The sequence below is a fragment of the Danio rerio genome, chromosome 17, assembly GCF_052040795.2.
Source record: "Danio rerio strain M-AB ecotype USA chromosome 17, GRCz13ab, whole genome shotgun sequence".
Taxonomy (NCBI): Eukaryota; Metazoa; Chordata; class Actinopteri; order Cypriniformes; family Danionidae; genus Danio; species Danio rerio.
In genome coordinates this window covers 11,901,351-11,918,039 of record NC_141037.1, presented here as the reverse complement: position 1 = coordinate 11,918,039, position 16,689 = coordinate 11,901,351, and the positions used below count along the sequence as shown (strand labels likewise).

General features: G+C 32.7%; 2 long non-coding RNA genes across 9 annotated transcripts; one reads left to right on the top strand and one right to left on the bottom strand.

Annotated features, from left to right (window-relative positions):
• Positions 1–2,744: 2,744 nt before the first annotated feature.
• On the top strand, positions 2,745–5,651 carry LOC147833020 (uncharacterized). 2 transcript variants are annotated; one of them, XR_015512973.1, is made up of 4 exons: positions 2,745–2,779; positions 3,610–3,649; positions 3,748–3,891; positions 5,226–5,651. It is a non-coding gene; the product is annotated as an uncharacterized LOC147833020 (long non-coding RNA). The 2 variants fall into 2 exon arrangements; XR_015512972.1 differs by lacking the exon at positions 2,745–2,779 and having other exon boundaries at positions 3,608–3,649.
• A 2,623-nt stretch (positions 5,652–8,274) lies between these two features.
• On the bottom strand, positions 8,275–12,267 carry LOC147833019 (uncharacterized). Of its 7 annotated transcripts, XR_015512968.1 has the most exons (9): positions 12,062–12,267; positions 11,638–11,696; positions 10,752–10,903; positions 10,284–10,335; positions 9,273–9,457; positions 9,080–9,187; positions 8,946–9,005; positions 8,680–8,854; positions 8,275–8,583 (listed from the first exon to the last, which is right to left on the bottom strand). It is a non-coding gene; the product is annotated as an uncharacterized LOC147833019 (long non-coding RNA). The 7 variants fall into 7 exon arrangements; XR_015512971.1 differs by lacking the exon at positions 10,284–10,335 and having other exon boundaries at positions 9,273–9,375; positions 12,019–12,224; XR_015512965.1 differs by lacking the exon at positions 10,284–10,335 and having other exon boundaries at positions 12,019–12,125.
• Between the last annotated feature and the right edge of the window lie 4,422 nt (positions 12,268–16,689).

The window sequence follows — 16,689 nt, the reverse complement described above, 5'->3', positions numbered from 1 at the left end:
CCAATAGTAACCATTAAAGTAAATGATCTAAATGTATTTATATGTATTTTTATTATAGGTGGGCATAGATGATTTTTTGAAATCTAGATCAGTGGTTCTCAAACTGTGGTACGTGTACCACTAGTGGTTCGCGGGCTTTCTTCTAGTGATACATGGAGGAATGACATATATCGTGTACATGCTACATATATTTCAAAATTTATAAAAATGTATGTATATAATACGACATATATGACATATAGCCTATATTTCTGAGGTAATATGCCATGTTTTTTTAAACTGTGCAGAGTTGTAGCTGCTTTACCGGGCATACTACGCTACCGTTTCTCAATTTTGCTCATTTTGGTGGTACTTGGAGAAAGAATTTTTTTCTGAGGTGGTACTTGATGAAAAAAGTTTGAGAACCACTGATTTAGATTAATCCTACTGTAATCTTGGAAATAATCTAGATTAAAAAGGCTCATTTGATTTTTGCCGAATGCATTCAGAATATGTGTGCTACCCAAGTAATAACTAAAAGTAAGTCTTTGAGAACGGGTTTCTCAAGCCAGGTGGCGCATTAGACCAGGGGCTCATCTCCTCAAAATGCATCACAAACTGCTTGAGAAACTGTTCTACTATGATAATTGGTGATGAAAATAAGATGCACTTGTGTTTACTGTTTATTCAGTTAAACATGAATTTTGAACTGTATCCCTACATAAGCTCCAAACTGCAATTTTTGATCACCTTAATCCGACTCAAGTCATAACTGAACTAAACAGAATTGGAAGTAAGACATAGAGTAAGGATATATTTTTGTGGCATTATTGAAGTAAACACCACGGTCAAACTATTACCGTCATGTAGGACTTTTCACCATATTTTCTGACAAGATCCACACACACGGCTGTCAGTAAAGGACCACACACACATCGCGAAATGCGGAAGTTTTTTCTTTTCATTTGGCGTGCGCTATTAAATTCCATAACATTCTCACTAGTCCTTACTCCTTATTTGAGTCTAATACCCCAGTTTGTCACGGGGGCATGAATAAAATGTTCATGAGTGAATGTGAAACAAACTGCTGAACCGCAGGTAAAGTAGGAATACACACCACCATTTCGACGACTTGTTCTCGCCACCTACAGTGCAATTCAGTCAGGTATACATCCGCGCTAAAATATCAAGGTGAAAATAATAGCTTGCGTAGAATAGACCCAGCTACCAACCCACCTTTGAGAATCGATTAACAGATATATATATATATATATATATATATATATATATATATATATATATATATATATATATATATATATATATACACACACACACAGATATATATATATATATATATATATATATATATATATATATATATATATATATATATATATTTTCGACTACAAAAGAGTCTCGTGTTTAACAGTTTCTTCTGTTGAACACTAAAGATATTTTAAAGAAAGCTCAAAAATTGTAACTTAATTTTCATAGTAGGAAAATCAAACACTATAAAAAGCCAATGGTTGAAGGTTTCCCTAAAATATCTTGTGTTCAACAGAAGAACTCTCTAAAAACAAGTAAATGATCGATTTTTCATTTTGTGTGAACTATCCTTTTAAAATAACAAGATTGTCGTTTTGAATCTTTATACTTTTTATTTTCCTTTTAAACCCCAAGTTTTACTTTTATTGTTTTAAAGATCTCAAATTTAACTCCATATGATCACAGGATTTTGTTGCATTTTATATAATTTACATCAATTTTTTTTTTTTTTTTTTTTAAAGAACCTGAGTTTATTGCAATTGTATGTAATTAACAGGGTTTCTGCAGGTTTCACCAGTTAAATGTTAGACATTAATGTTATTAACATAGACAAGTTAAATGCTAAACGCTAAGGAATGTTTAAAAAATGGCCCAGATGGAAAAGATTTTTCAGTTGCTCTATTAAAAAAATAGTATAATACATTGAATAATACAAAAATAAACTAATAATAATAAAAATTTAATATTTTAGATGTTTCTTAGCAAAACCAACACGTTCTCACTCCCAACTCGTCACATACTGACGCTTGGTCAGGAACCCTCGGCGTCAGTTATTGACGCACAGGGTACCCCTTTAGCGTCATATTTAGACGTGCAGGGATTCCCTATAGAATCTGTGCCTGAGCCTGAGGCGTCATATGGAGACGCTGGAGGCTCGTATAATTACCAATAGATGTCAACGCAATTTTTAAAACCTGATTTACGCCTATTATCTTAGTTTTCTTATTTTAAAAATATGTCATTTTTATTTTGTTCATGAAAAGCGTCTGTAAACGGGGTCGAAACTACTGTATGAATAAACTTCGGCCCACGTGACATCCCTTCACGGTGAGTTTAACGCCGCTCTGCTATTGGTCAAACTGCATCAGCGGTGAGTTCTCAGATGAGTTCAACTGTCAACATTAAATATTACGTTAATGCTGCATAATATATTTTTATTGGAGATTAGTTGGTGTTTATAAATATATTATCATTTACTTTATATTTAATGAGTGAAAATATATTCGGTTGTCCAGTTTAGGGTAACTATGCCTAATAAAACTTTGATTCATTCATATTATTTATTATTTTTTTACTTTAAAAAAATATTAAATTTCAAGTACTAAGTTTAAAAATGTTTTCGGCTGATATTTTTCATTTTAAATTATTTATTAAAGTTGGGGTCATTGAATGTGGCGATCTATTTTTTACAGTCTATGCTCGCTATCCCAAGGTTCATTGCGATCCCAAGGTTCACTGCGGTTTCCACAAGGTAAGTAAAAAGTAAACAAATAAACACGATTTGTTGATAAAGCATGTACTGTGAACTAGCGACGTTATCTAATTACATCAAGTTCATTTATTAAAAACATATTTTTCTCACATATAACGTTGGTCATGCATTAGAACAATATATACATTTTAAGATAAGGAACAGTGTAACCAGATTGTTGTTTTCCACAATAGAATTCGTGCAAAATCTATATATAATATGCAATATGCAACTCTAATAATACAAATGTATTCGTAATTGTTTCAATATTAAAGAACATCAAGTGTTTCCAAAGGTTTATTGTAAAAACAATTATTTTCCATGCCTTAAAACACACACACACACACACACACACACACACACACACACACACACATATATATATATATATATATATATATATATAGCATAACAAAAGCTCAAGTATAACTTAAGCTGATGTATGTCACACAATGAATATCATACACTATTACCAGTACAATTTGGCCTTTACCAATTTATTTAATAAAAGAAAGAATCTATCATCTCTAAATTGTGGTAAAGAGGCACAACAAGCTGTCTTCTTTTCAAATATTATGTCAGTCAGGATGGTAATGGTAAAATTCAAGGATTACCTTGCACCTTCTCAGAAATTTACCATTGATCAAATGTATTACAAGTGGCTGGATTGTTTTTAACACAAGCAACGTTTTTTAAAATCATTATCTTAAAGAGATTAAGGCTCATTTTGGACTACACTTACATTACTTTACAACTGCTTAATGCAGTACTGATGTATCTAGTAGTTTAGTGGGTTTAACTAATGTCACATCTGTTTTTATTCATTTCAGATGCAGAAACTTTTGACATATGAATTCATCTTGACTAAGGGTAATGTTTTTGTTCAGAATTAATCATTATTTAAAATCATTGTATTTTCTTTGTTATTATGTACAGATTTTAAAAGAATGTACTTTCTTTTAATAAAGAACTCTTCACAGCACTGCAGCTAAACAGTCACAACCTTACAGAGCTGCACAACTGCCCCACTCAGATCAGTGTTGAAGCTGGAACCTCATCTTGTGTACAGCAAAGGCAGAGCTGAAAATTCACTGTTTGTCTTGTATTGTGTGGTAAGTCATAGTTTTATTAATTTTTTTATTTTATTGCAACACTAAGTAGTCCATTCTGTGGCCAATATGATATAAAGGGCCTAAAATGGGACTGATGTGATCATTGTTTTGATTTCTAGATAAGTACTCATGGGGCTACACATGCAGCTGAAGTTAGCTTCATTGAGTAGGACATTTCTTTCAGTATACTCTTAAAGAGATTCACCCAAAAATGAAAATTCTGTCATTATTGAATCCTTCACTTGTTCCAAATATGTCTGACTTGCTTACTTCAGTTAAACACAAAAAAATTATATTTTAAAGAAAGATGAAAACCTGCAAACATTAACTTCCATAGTATTTGTTTTTTTCCTACTATGTATGTCAATGTTTTCAGCTTTCCAGCTTTCTTCAAAAAACTTCCTTCATGTTCAACACAAAGTAACTTGGAAGTTTTTAAAAAAGGTTTACAACAACTTAAAGGAGAGTAAATAGTGAACTGTTCCTTTAACCCAATCTAGTTGACTTTACTAGAAAATTGTATAGAAACCCAGTGGCTTAAACCCCTTACATTTTACACAAGGTACAACTTAACAGCCATACTTGAATTAAAATATTACTGTAAGTTCAAGAAGATTGTAAAGGTTATTGGTTAATTTAAAGTGGGCTGTTTAGTTTCACCTTGTGTAAAAACATAAAGGGTTTAAGGCAACATGTTTCTATGCAGTTTTCTAATAAAGTCAACTAGTTTGGGTTAAGAGTGTAATGGGTTACAGTAATAGCAGTGAATCATGCAGGCATAAAATAAATGTTTAGCCATGTAAAACAATAAGCTTGTTATAATTTAGAAATATTTTAGGGTGAAGCACAGTATGCTGTTGTAGTTTTCATATAATTGATGAGTCAAACATGAGATGTGTTTTAAATTGCAAGACGTGAATTAACAATATGTTCATCAAGATTCAAATCTTGCATCTTATATTTTTTAAGGTTTTGGCCCAATAATACCCATATTCTGCTATTTAAAAAATCATGCTGGAATTTGTGTCAGCATTCCCTTCAATGAAAACTACAACAGTGGACATCAGTGGTGATAAAAATGTATGTGAAGGATAAGGGTGTTCATAATGAGAAGTGCAGTCACTATCCTGATCTCTGAGTTTGTAGAACTGACAGATCTGCTTGGAATAAATGGAAACATGCTGGAAATGTTTAACCTATTATACAGTTAATTCAAGAGTGCCAGGTTTAATGACACTTTACATATATAAATAAATATCACTGAACTTTCTAAATGAAACCTAACACTCATTCTTTGTTCAGTAATGATGTTGTGCACTTCTAATACTTTACAGTGGCAAAACCTGGAATAACACATGGGAGCCCTCCAGGAATTGCTGACACTTTACGCCCAAGTCTCCTCATGCTAACCGGATTGCAATATGACAGTCTAGTCAGCATAAACACCTGGACTCACCAAGCACACTTTGGTTCTCAGTGTTTTGTAAAAATAGTTTTTGCTATTCTTCAGTAAATACTTGAATATGTTTTGAACTTATTCTACTTTTGATGTTTAAGTTCAGAAAGTTGTTATTATAAACATAATTTGCATTTGTCATGAACTTGACTTCTTGTTGTTGTGAAAGCTGTTTATTATGATGGCATTTCCAAAGGCATCATTTGAAAAGATTTTTTGCAGTGCAGTTTTACTTGAGCTTGACATACCAGATGTATGACATGAATAAATATCACAAAATAAATATAATAATAATAATACAAAATATACATTTCCTTCAATTATAATTGTTTTTAATCATTTATATATGTATGGTAATATATTATTGCATTAAAAACTTATAAAATATATATTTTTGGTTAAAATATATATTTTTGCATTTTTGTGTGATTTTTATTATTTATTTTTATTTGTGGCATTATAAATAAATTATAAATGTTTCACTAAAAATGTATTGTGTTTATTTGCATACTCATTTACAATAAACTACTATTTATACTATTTAATGGGCACTATATTTGTCATTTAAGTTTGACATATATTTATATTTGTATACCTACATGATGCAGGGTTTAGTTACAGCAAATGCTTGAAATGTTTTCAAACATTAAGCTTTTTTATTATTTTATTATTCGTTTCAAATTAAGTATACTGCCTATGATCTGGTTTTACTATGATCATTTTGCACATCAGGTTACCCCCACAAAGTAATCTCACGGTAAATATACATTTGTATTTTTAATAAGACAATAAATAACATGTAATATTAATACACATTTTGATATTTAAGTTATATTATAAGGTTATAATCAACCTTCAGCCGGAAGATTACCAAATAGAGACAAAGTGTGACGTAGATTGCGACGTTGTGATTGGACTATAACTTCAAAGCCAAATTAAAAGATCCTTCGTGTTGCTAACTATGTTTTGCTAACTTTGCCACTTTACTAACAGTGTCCTTTATCAATGAGTTATCGCTGTGTTTTAAATAGTTAACGATTAACCAAGATCGTAACCCTAAACTTAACCCTAACTACACCTTTCAAGGAACTACAATTTGTAGCGCCATGTCTTTCCCCTCCCATCTATACAGCGACAAAGGATTGTGGGTAATGTAGTTTAAAGCCTTTTTGTAATAAAATGGAACAGATACAAATTTTAATGAACTAAAGACTATCTGAATAAGGTCATTGTGCATATATTTATGACATATATGAAAGCCAGGCATAAATTTGTTATTTTACAATGAGTATTTTTTAAACAGCTTTTATTGACTTGATCAGTACATATCAGACTATTATATCCAACATTATTTATTGAACATAGCATAGGTAATAGTCTTGCTGATATTCTCTCACTCATTTCTCGTTTGAAATGTGAATACTTTTTCCTTTTCTACGGGGCTCTACTCATCCCCTTTGAGTAAAAGGGCAGTTAACCTATGTAGATGTATTATCTTCAACATGGACAAGAAATTGTATTGTCACATGTACAGTTGTGGTAAAAAAAAAAAAAAAAAGCTGTAAAAATAAGCTAAACATTAGTATCCTCTTTAATTACAAGTTATTAGCAATAGTGATTATGTTCATCACAAATATTATGAGTTCAGAATAAAATGTGTGGATGTAATTCTGTAAGTGTGTTTCATTAATGGTCATCATGTGATGTTTAATTGTTTTCACTTTATTTGAAATATGGATAAAAGCTCTTTTAAAACATGTAAATGTTTATAAATAAAACCTTTTTAAAGACATGTATTTGTTTAAAAACCAGTCTTTATCTGATTATTTTTACTTTCTAAATCTTCAACTGTTTGTGTAACAGTATGTTTTGATGACAATGGATGAACTTGTGTTTAATAATGATTCCACATAATGTCTTTGTCCTGCATGTGGGTTAATTTGTTAATTATTTTCTTTATGATCAAATGATTGTAAGATTTGCTGCATTGTAAGAATCATGAAAATATTGAGAAATGAGGTAACAATGATGAAAAGATATCCTTTCAAATGCTGCGAATAGTTCAAACCTCCAAATGATTAAAAATACATAGCCATTAACCAACAAAATAAAAATGCAAACATTTAAATTATCTAAACTAGAAGTAAAATAGTTCTGTGCTGTATTTATAAGTTACTGTGTAGTTCTATGTCTACCAAAAATACATATTTCAATACATATTTTATTTTCATTCATTCATTTTCTTTTTGGCTTAGTCCCTTTATTAACCAGGGGTCGCCACAGTGCTATGAACCGCCAACTTTTCCAGCATGTTTTTATGCAGCAGATGCTCTTCCAGCCGCAATCCATCTCTTGGAAAATATTTTATTTTTTATCTTGCATTCAATAAAACATTATACAAAGTTAATTTTTATTTTCAGAATAACAACAGTCGCACTGTTATCTCACAAGTGCAGCAGTTTTTTGTTAGACATTCTAACAAATTAATACAAATGTTTCAAAGTAAGGACAAAAATAAAAGGAGATTATTTTTTTTTTTTTTTTTTAGAAAAATCCATGAGGACCAAATGGATCCATCAGATCTTTGATGTAAATCATAGGTTAATTTTTCCAGAGGTAGAAGTGTGGTTGCCTGACTCAGCCACATATTGACTGGAGGTATCTGAGCAGTTGACCATAATAATGTACATTTTTTGCCCAAGTATATGCAAAAATTTAATTTATCATAAAAATGTATCATAAAATTAATATTTTAAAAGCTCTTAATGTCACTTAATGTAATAATTTCATTTTAATATAGAGTTCCTTAAATCGTTATATGTTGTAAGCAGTTAGGCATACAATAATGCTCTTAATTTACAACACTGATTGATTTTAGAGGAATGCTTACATACTGTACATATCTATGTATTTAAAAAAAAAGACAATTTGGTTATAGATGATGACAATTTTATTTAATTTTTTACAGATTTTATTACATGCTTTAGATTCAGGGTTAAGGTCATCCTCTTCTGGATTACAGTAAAAGAAAATCCACAGTCAATGTCATACTCATCAGCTGGAGCTTTATTTAAAAAAAATGTATGTTCTCTGCTCCTGCCAAAACTTGCAGGTACCTTGCAGGTCTCTAGATTGCACCATCGTATTGTTGTTTATTTCTCAGTTATTTTGTTGCTTTTTGAGAATGATGATCCATAGACCTTTTAACCCCTCTTCGTTAAGGCCACATGTCGAATCTTAAAAGAAGAACACAACAACATAAAAATATATTAATATTCTTTGGACTGGGTAACCTTATGCTTATGTCTGTGCCAAAAAATACAAATACATACCAGTACATTTCAGTAGCAAACAAGCAAGAAAGTTCTTTGAAAGAACCAGGATGAGTTGAAAGGTATTTATAGTGGTTGGCCATCTCTGCCACAAGAATCCTCTGCTTCTCCTGAAGAATCCTGACTAGCAGGATGATGTTGAACACCCTCCTCTTTGTTGCTGGGTCAGCAGAGTCTGAAATATATTTATGAAAAGAAAGTTGTATAACAAGGATTATACGTCAACTTTTAAAGAATCAACACTGACAGAAGTCTAGTGTACATACCATGCAATATGACGAAGACATCCATATCACTTCTGTTGTTTGTTGTTTTTGCTTCTGCTACTGAAAAAAAAAATGACAGTAATAGTAACACAATTTTTCATGACTACATGTAATATTAATAAGAATTTCCTCACCCTCTGCCCACTCCTCTACATCACAGACCAAAGTCTTCCAATTGGTTTCCAGTCACTGCCAGTTTCATGGATTCTGTTTTGCAACTTGCTTTGCAGAGCTGCTGCGGTCTACAATGATAAGCAATCAAAAAATCACAATACTATTTAAATAGGTTACTGAACAACTAAAACAAATTCAACTGGATATTGTTACCTTCTGATATCAACAGGTCAGCGAGATGGCCAAATTGTTGAATATCTGCTAATTCCAGCACATGACCATGAGAGTTACAGTAGCATGTCTGGTCACTGCAATCCTATAGAAGAAATATTGCACTGTTCAACCTCCTTCCCAAAAGTAAAACCAGGCATATCCTGGTATGCCTCACTCCATTTCACCTGGTTAACATATACAAACAAACAAACAAACAAACAAACAAATAAATAAATAAGTAAACCAATAGGTTTTGGCATTTACTTGTAGATCAGTTTAAGACAATCACATAGTTCATCTATCTCAGATATAAACTCATGTGATTAGGCATGAAACACACTAAAATCATGGGCTTAAAGATGGTGCTGAAACTTTGGACAGCTTTTTGCAACTCTTTGGAGGTAGTGTCATTAGTTGATGTAGTCCACAAATCTTCCTGTCAATTCTTAATCCTTAGCTGTAAATACTGTAAATAAACCTTCAAAAATGCCAGTGTTTGAAAAAGGAATGAAACAGTACAGAACAAGTGCATAACAGTTTCTATCTTCTAATCTAATTTTCTTAGGTGAACATCACAGAGCTGTTTTCTTGTTAATTTAGTTTCAACACATACAGTTTAAAGTACCTCGTGCATTCTTGAAATGGTTATGCTTATGGTTCATATCTACTTAAATTGGCAGTATATCTAGTGTGGAAGCAGGACAGATAAAGGGCTCTTCCTTGCAAATACTATCCACCTTGTATTGCACAGACTCCCACTCAAGAATATCTCAGAAAAATGTCTGCTGAGATCTTAGCAGTCCATTAAAAATAATTATACCAACATCTTTTCCACCAATGGAAAGAATATAAAAATACTTTAGGATATATTAATACTTGCATGACCAAATCTGAGATAAAAAAGGCCATCAGTATGCCTTAGTTTAAATAAAACCAAAATTTTACTCTAGCCCACTGTCACCTAGGTCTACAGATACAGGGACTAATGGAAACAATGAAGTACACACTGACAGTCACTGGAGCAAGGCCCTCTCACAGTTGGGAAGATTGGAGTTCCTATGAGCTGTACCAGATAAAAACAACAAAAAAATGTACATTTATAACATTTCTAACTTATCCTAAGACTAGTAGACAAGCAGCATAAGCAGTTCTAATTTCCTAAACCCCAATGTGGGCAGTTGATGGCCTATAAGGTGTCATAAAATCAGACAAAACAAAATACTTTCTGAAAAAGAAAAAAATGGTTGGCCACTATCAACACCCAGAACAATTAGTTTTAAACAGTTAGGCCACAATATTTTGTGAGCTTATGCTGTAGTTTTTTAATGTTTGTCATAAACAATAGTAATAGTAAAACTAATGCGTTTCTTTCTGTTATTACAATAGTAGTGAAAGAATAAATGCATTTTATCTCATACAATCACATATGCCTAAACAATGTAGATATTTAATATACATGGAATGAAAAACTTCACTAACCCTTGACTGATTCCAGAGTGGTCTTGGCCTTCCTTACATGGTGGTGCTTTATGCAGATCACCAAGTTGTCATCAAAACTTGAGCTTATAATTGAGATCTTGGTGATAAATCTGAGTATTGAGGAATCACTCATGGTGATAGGCAGAAACAGGCTGAAAGACACAAGAATTAATCAAAAAAATATAAATGTGTTAACAGAGATAGAGAGAGAGACAAGTGCAATTTAACATATAAACATGGGTAAAGTGATTTTACTTTTTGCTTATTAGAAAACAAAATTGGATTTTTAAAGAAATCTAAAGAACCTGAAAAGAGCAAAGAAAAAATATTCATATCTGAACAGTGAACACCTTATAATGTACACCTGTATATATATATATAAATATATATATATATATATATATATATATATATATATATATATATATATATATATATATATATATATGTGTGTGTGTGTGTGTGTGTGTGGTAGATTAAGCTTTTTTTTGTTTAGTTTTGTGTTGTACAATGAATAAAATGTGCTCAGACGGGCAAAATTTCTGCCTTTTTCCTTTAAAGGCATGGAAAATAATTGTTTTTACAATAAACCTTTGGAAACACTTGATGTTCTTTAATATTGAAACAATTACGAATACATTTGTATTATTAGAGTTGCATATTGCATATTATATATAGATTTTGCACGAATTCTATTGTGGAAAACAACAATCTGGTTACACTGTTCCTTATCTTAAAATGTATATATTGTTCTAATGCATGACCAACGTTATATGTGAGAAAAATATGTTTTTAATAAATGAACTTGATGTAATTAGATAACGTCGCTAGTTCACAGTACATGCTTTATCAACAAATCGTGTTTATTTGTTTACTTTTTACTTACCTTGTGGAAACCGCAGTGAACCTTGGGATCGCAATGAACCTTGGGTTAGCGAGCATAGACTGTAAAAAATAGATCGCCACATACAATGACCCCAACTTTAATAAATAATTTAAAATGAAAAATATCAGCCGAAAACATTTTTAAACTTAGTACTTGAAATTTAATATTTTTTTAAAGTAAAAAAATAATAAATAATATGAATGAATCAAAGTTTTATTAGGCATAGTTACCCTAAACTGGACAACCGAATATATTTTCACTCATTAAATATAAAGTAAATGATAAAATATTTATAAACACCAACTAATCTCCAATAAAAATATATTATGCAGCATTAACGTAATATTTAATGTTGACAGTTGAACTCATCTGAGAACTCACCGCTGATGCAGTTTGACCAATAGCAGAGCGGCGTTAAACTCACCGTGAAGGGATGTCACGTGGGCCGAAGTTTATTCATACAGTAGTTTCGACCCCGTTTACAGACGCTTTTCATAAACAAAATAAAAATTACATATTTTTAAAATAAGAAAACTGTGATAATAGGCGTAAATCAGGTTTTAAAAAGTTTGTTGACATCTATTGGTAATTATACGAGCCTCCAGCGTCTCCCTATGACGCCTCAGGCTCAGGCACAGATTCTATAGGGAATCCCTGCACGTCTAAATATGACGCTAAAGGGGTACCCTGTGCGTCAATAACTGACGCCGAGGGTTCCTGACCAAGCGTCAGTATGTGACGAGTTGGGAGTGAGAATGTGTTGGCAAAACATTTTGCATATTGTATAAAAACAAGCAAGCTACTTGTACCTACTTTATTTCCAACAAACTTTCTTTAAAAAAAAAACAAAAACAAAAAAACGGATGTTTCATAAGTTGTAATAAACTAAATCTATGCACAACCATCTGTCCAGGGGGGTATTCCAGAAAGCTGGGTTAACTTACCATCTGCTAAAACCTAAACTCTCGGTTGATTTACCCAAAACCTGCTTACCGCGAGTATGTTGGTTCCAAAACAGGTGACAAGAGTTAGTTAAATCAACCTCCTGAAGATAACCGCGGGTTAATGCGCGTGCACGGCACACACCTGAAGGCATTTTCAGTAGATCGCCGGATTCACGAGTCACCATAGAAAATCACGGTGAGAAAAAAAGGGCAGCGCACTTTACAGAGGCGAAGCTGGAGGTTTTAAACACAGAGATTACACATCTGCTTCAACGAAGGAAAGAAATATAGAATAAGAAATAGATAAGAAAAGAAAAAATAAATAATAAGAAAGTTTGTTAGTTCATTAAATTACACATGCCACCCTCCATTTTATTGTAATGATAAATTAAAATACTCTTTAACATCCTTTTTAAGTATGTTGTGTAACCATTCATGCATTTATTTTTCTTGCCATTAATTTCTTAAGGCCACAATATGTGTATTGACTAATAAGGCTTATAGAAATTGTAATCTTTCTGGAGCTAGAACTCTGTCCAAAGTCATTAAACACAGAAACATTATCATAAAAGGTAATATTTAATTACTGGAGCTCTTTATTTAACACTCTAGAATATTCTTTCTGACATGCAGCTAATAGAAAGAGGCTAGTCTAACTGCTGTGTCCTATAATAAATGCTTTTTAGTGGTTGAGTTTTTGACTTAAACCACACACTCTGTCTCTGTTGTAAGTGATTGTTGTCAGATAGCTTTAGGTTCTTTTTATTTTGCATGCAGCCGAAGTTCCTTCTGCCTCAACTAACAAGCAGTGTAAGAATTTTCTGCACTTTTCCATATTTGAATATTACTCTTGGATCACAAAATCTTTTATCTACATATTTAAATTCTAAAGTAGCTGTATAAGGTCCATCTTCAAAGATAAAGTCACATGAGCATCAACTTAAGGTGAGAAATGTATATGAAAAATATGTTACACGTTGAAAGGTGTGTATAAAGCAGTGTACAAAATCATTCATTTTATTTCAGGAAATGAAGAAATGAACAGACCAAAGTATTTGATTAAACATGTTTTTTTGACTAATTATATATTTTTAGCACTCTTCCATCTGTTTTGTCTGCTTGGGTCACTGAGATTTCCTCTGGGTCAGGCTGCAGGTACGTGTCATCGTATAAGGCAGAAAAGGGTATCTTTTGTCCTCCAGCAAGTAACAATGTAGTGCCCAGTAATGATTCTATTTTATAATACAAATATAATAAAAATAAACATTGTGTAAAGCAACATTTGCTTTATAGTTTTTTTTACTATATTTGTGTTATACACTTGAATCATTACTTCCTGAAAATCAGCCATTTAGCCTCAACATAGTGATGAGGTGGGGTCATCACATATGAGCTGGTAGGTGGAAGCAGCAATAAGTTCACACCAAGATTAAGGATAGAAAATTAAGTTGTACCTGCACACTTATACTTTGGACAAATTTTATATTATCAGTGTCCTTTAGTGACTGATGGAGCTTTAAAATCGGCTGCAATTAATGCACACAATAGCATTTAGAAACCCTGAAAAAAATATTATATTAAAAAATGTAGGTGTGTGTGCGTGAATGTATATATAAGAACGACGTCCTACATCTTAAATTAAAGATATATTTTCCTACAAAAGACAAAGCTGCCACTTATAATATTATACAGAAATGTGAGGGTGCAGAAGAAGAGAAAAAACACAAGATCTGTAAGTGAGATTCGAACTAGCTCCGTTGTGCGCACCGTTGTTCTTTAACGACGCACTGTCCACTACACTATTGCCGTGCTCTGAATCATCTGTGTAATGATACGCAGTGATTTATGACCAAGGAACTGTACAAAAGTTTAAAAAACAGTTCAGTGCCAGGCGTACTGTACAGGTGGTCCTACTGCCACATTGTACAGTTGCCTAAAATGCCCTGACGCAAATACAGAGAGCTGCACTGAATGTTTTTTATGGTAAGCGCAGACCCGGGATTTGTCACATTTGATTTCAAAAAGGTTTGTTAAATACATTAACATTATGAATTTGGTTATGAAAAAAACTATGCACTTATAACCCTCTCACAACGAAAAAACTTGTATCTGTGTGTCCACATCCATAAATATTCCCATCAAAAGAGCACGCAATGCTCAGTAAACTTTCTGAAACAGACAAACTCTTAAACATAGCAACTTACTCTCTGAACATAACCTGCTCCGGAGCAGGTTATCTTCAGAGAGTAAGTTGCTATGGCTACTTAACATACCCAGAAGTTACCTCTGATTTTGGAACCAAAGTTGAGGTTATCCACCTACTTACTCTCAAACTTACCCGGGTATGTCACATAACCTGCTTTCTGGAACAGCCCCCAGGTCGGTGTCCTCAGCAGTAAATACATGGAGAACTTTTAAACAAATGTTACTGTAATCAAAATAATTAAACCATTAGGATAAATAATTAAAAATAACTTTTTTAAATAAAAAAAGTTTAAAGATTTATTGAGATGATTGTTGGAGATTGAATGGGTGTTGGCCACATTGGCTAGCAATTAGCAGGGCTCAACAATAAGGACTGCCCGGTGGCCCAGGGCCAGCGTGAGAGATGCTTGGGACAGTAGACAGGATCATTACTGGCCCGATTGGGACATTGCTGCCTTGTCACTAACATTTAGTTTGTCTTCGACTATTTTTCAATTGCGTGCATTTTAAGTTTGTGCTTTTAAGTCTTTAAACACTACCTTCTCTGTGATGTCGTAAACACCATATTGCTTTCTGGTTCCTCTTCTCTGATTTGATGTTTTGAGCATGCTATTTTTTTCAGTAACCTGGTAACAACCAGTACAGCGAAGAAATGACAACATGGCAGCAACATCAAATTATAAGGCTAAAAGAAAATGTCTGTTTCTAACATCTTGGAAGCAAATATTTTCTGTGTGAACATCGCAACAAAAATAATTAAGTGATGTTTTGCAAAGTTTGCCGTCAGTTTGACAAGTCACCCACCTTTTGTTAAATAATTTCGAACCGCAATAAAATACCTCCACATTTTCTATACTGCTCTTTTTGTTTGCATTACACTTTTATTAACAATTTTTTTTTTTTTTAAGTATTGAAATTCTAGATTGGCAGACTTTTTTTTTAGACACATTATTTAAAATATGCGGCTAAAACATGGCTTTTAACTTCCCTTTTTTTTTTCTTTTTTTTTTTAGGTGGGGCCAGTAAAAATTTTGGCAGGGCAAGTAAAAATCTGAACCACTTGCCCAATTGGACCAGTAGAAAAAATGCTTAGCGTTGAACCCTGCAATTAGGGATGTAACAATATTGTAAATACCGTCATACCGCAATAGCAATTTCTTTCAATATTACCGTGGTTGTGACTCCATAAAATCATAGGTCTTTTGGTGAAAAGTTTGCTCAGGCAAATGGAGCGAATGGGAGGTAGCGGAAACTACAATTTTCATCAGCCCAGGCGTGGCCATCATCCTTTGCGGTCTGTTGTTGCTACAGATCCAGTAATGCAGAAATGGAGTGTGCTGCTAGTAGCGGCAAAGAAAAAGAGCTAAAAATGGTCGAACCTAAAGCAGGTTTTAAATCAGATGAGTGGAAGCATTTCAGTTTCTCTCTGAAAAGAAACAAGAAGAAAAGGAGACAGAAAAAAGGGTTTGCAGGCACAGCCAGACTGTGCTGAAATACAAGTCGGGGAATACGACTAACATGATGGGGATTCTTTTAGTCGAGGGGACAGCAGAACACAGCACTCTGCTCAGATTGATGCAGACATTGACTTGTACCACCACGAGACCTCTATCTCACTCATGGCTTGTCCTTTCGAGTGGTGTTTTTTTTTACATGGTTTAATATTTTTTGTTATTAAAATTGAATAATTTAAGTTCCTGTTTGAAAGTTTACAGATAGATCGTTTGTATGTCATTGATCTGTTTAGTGTTGAGGAAACTTGAACATTCTAGCACTTTTGAGTCTCTTCAATAGTTTTGTTTTTCCTTTAAATGATTCAATAAATACAGTACCGTGCCATTCATACCGAGGTATTACCGTATCGTGAAATTGATACCGTTACATCCCTACTAGCAATACATAA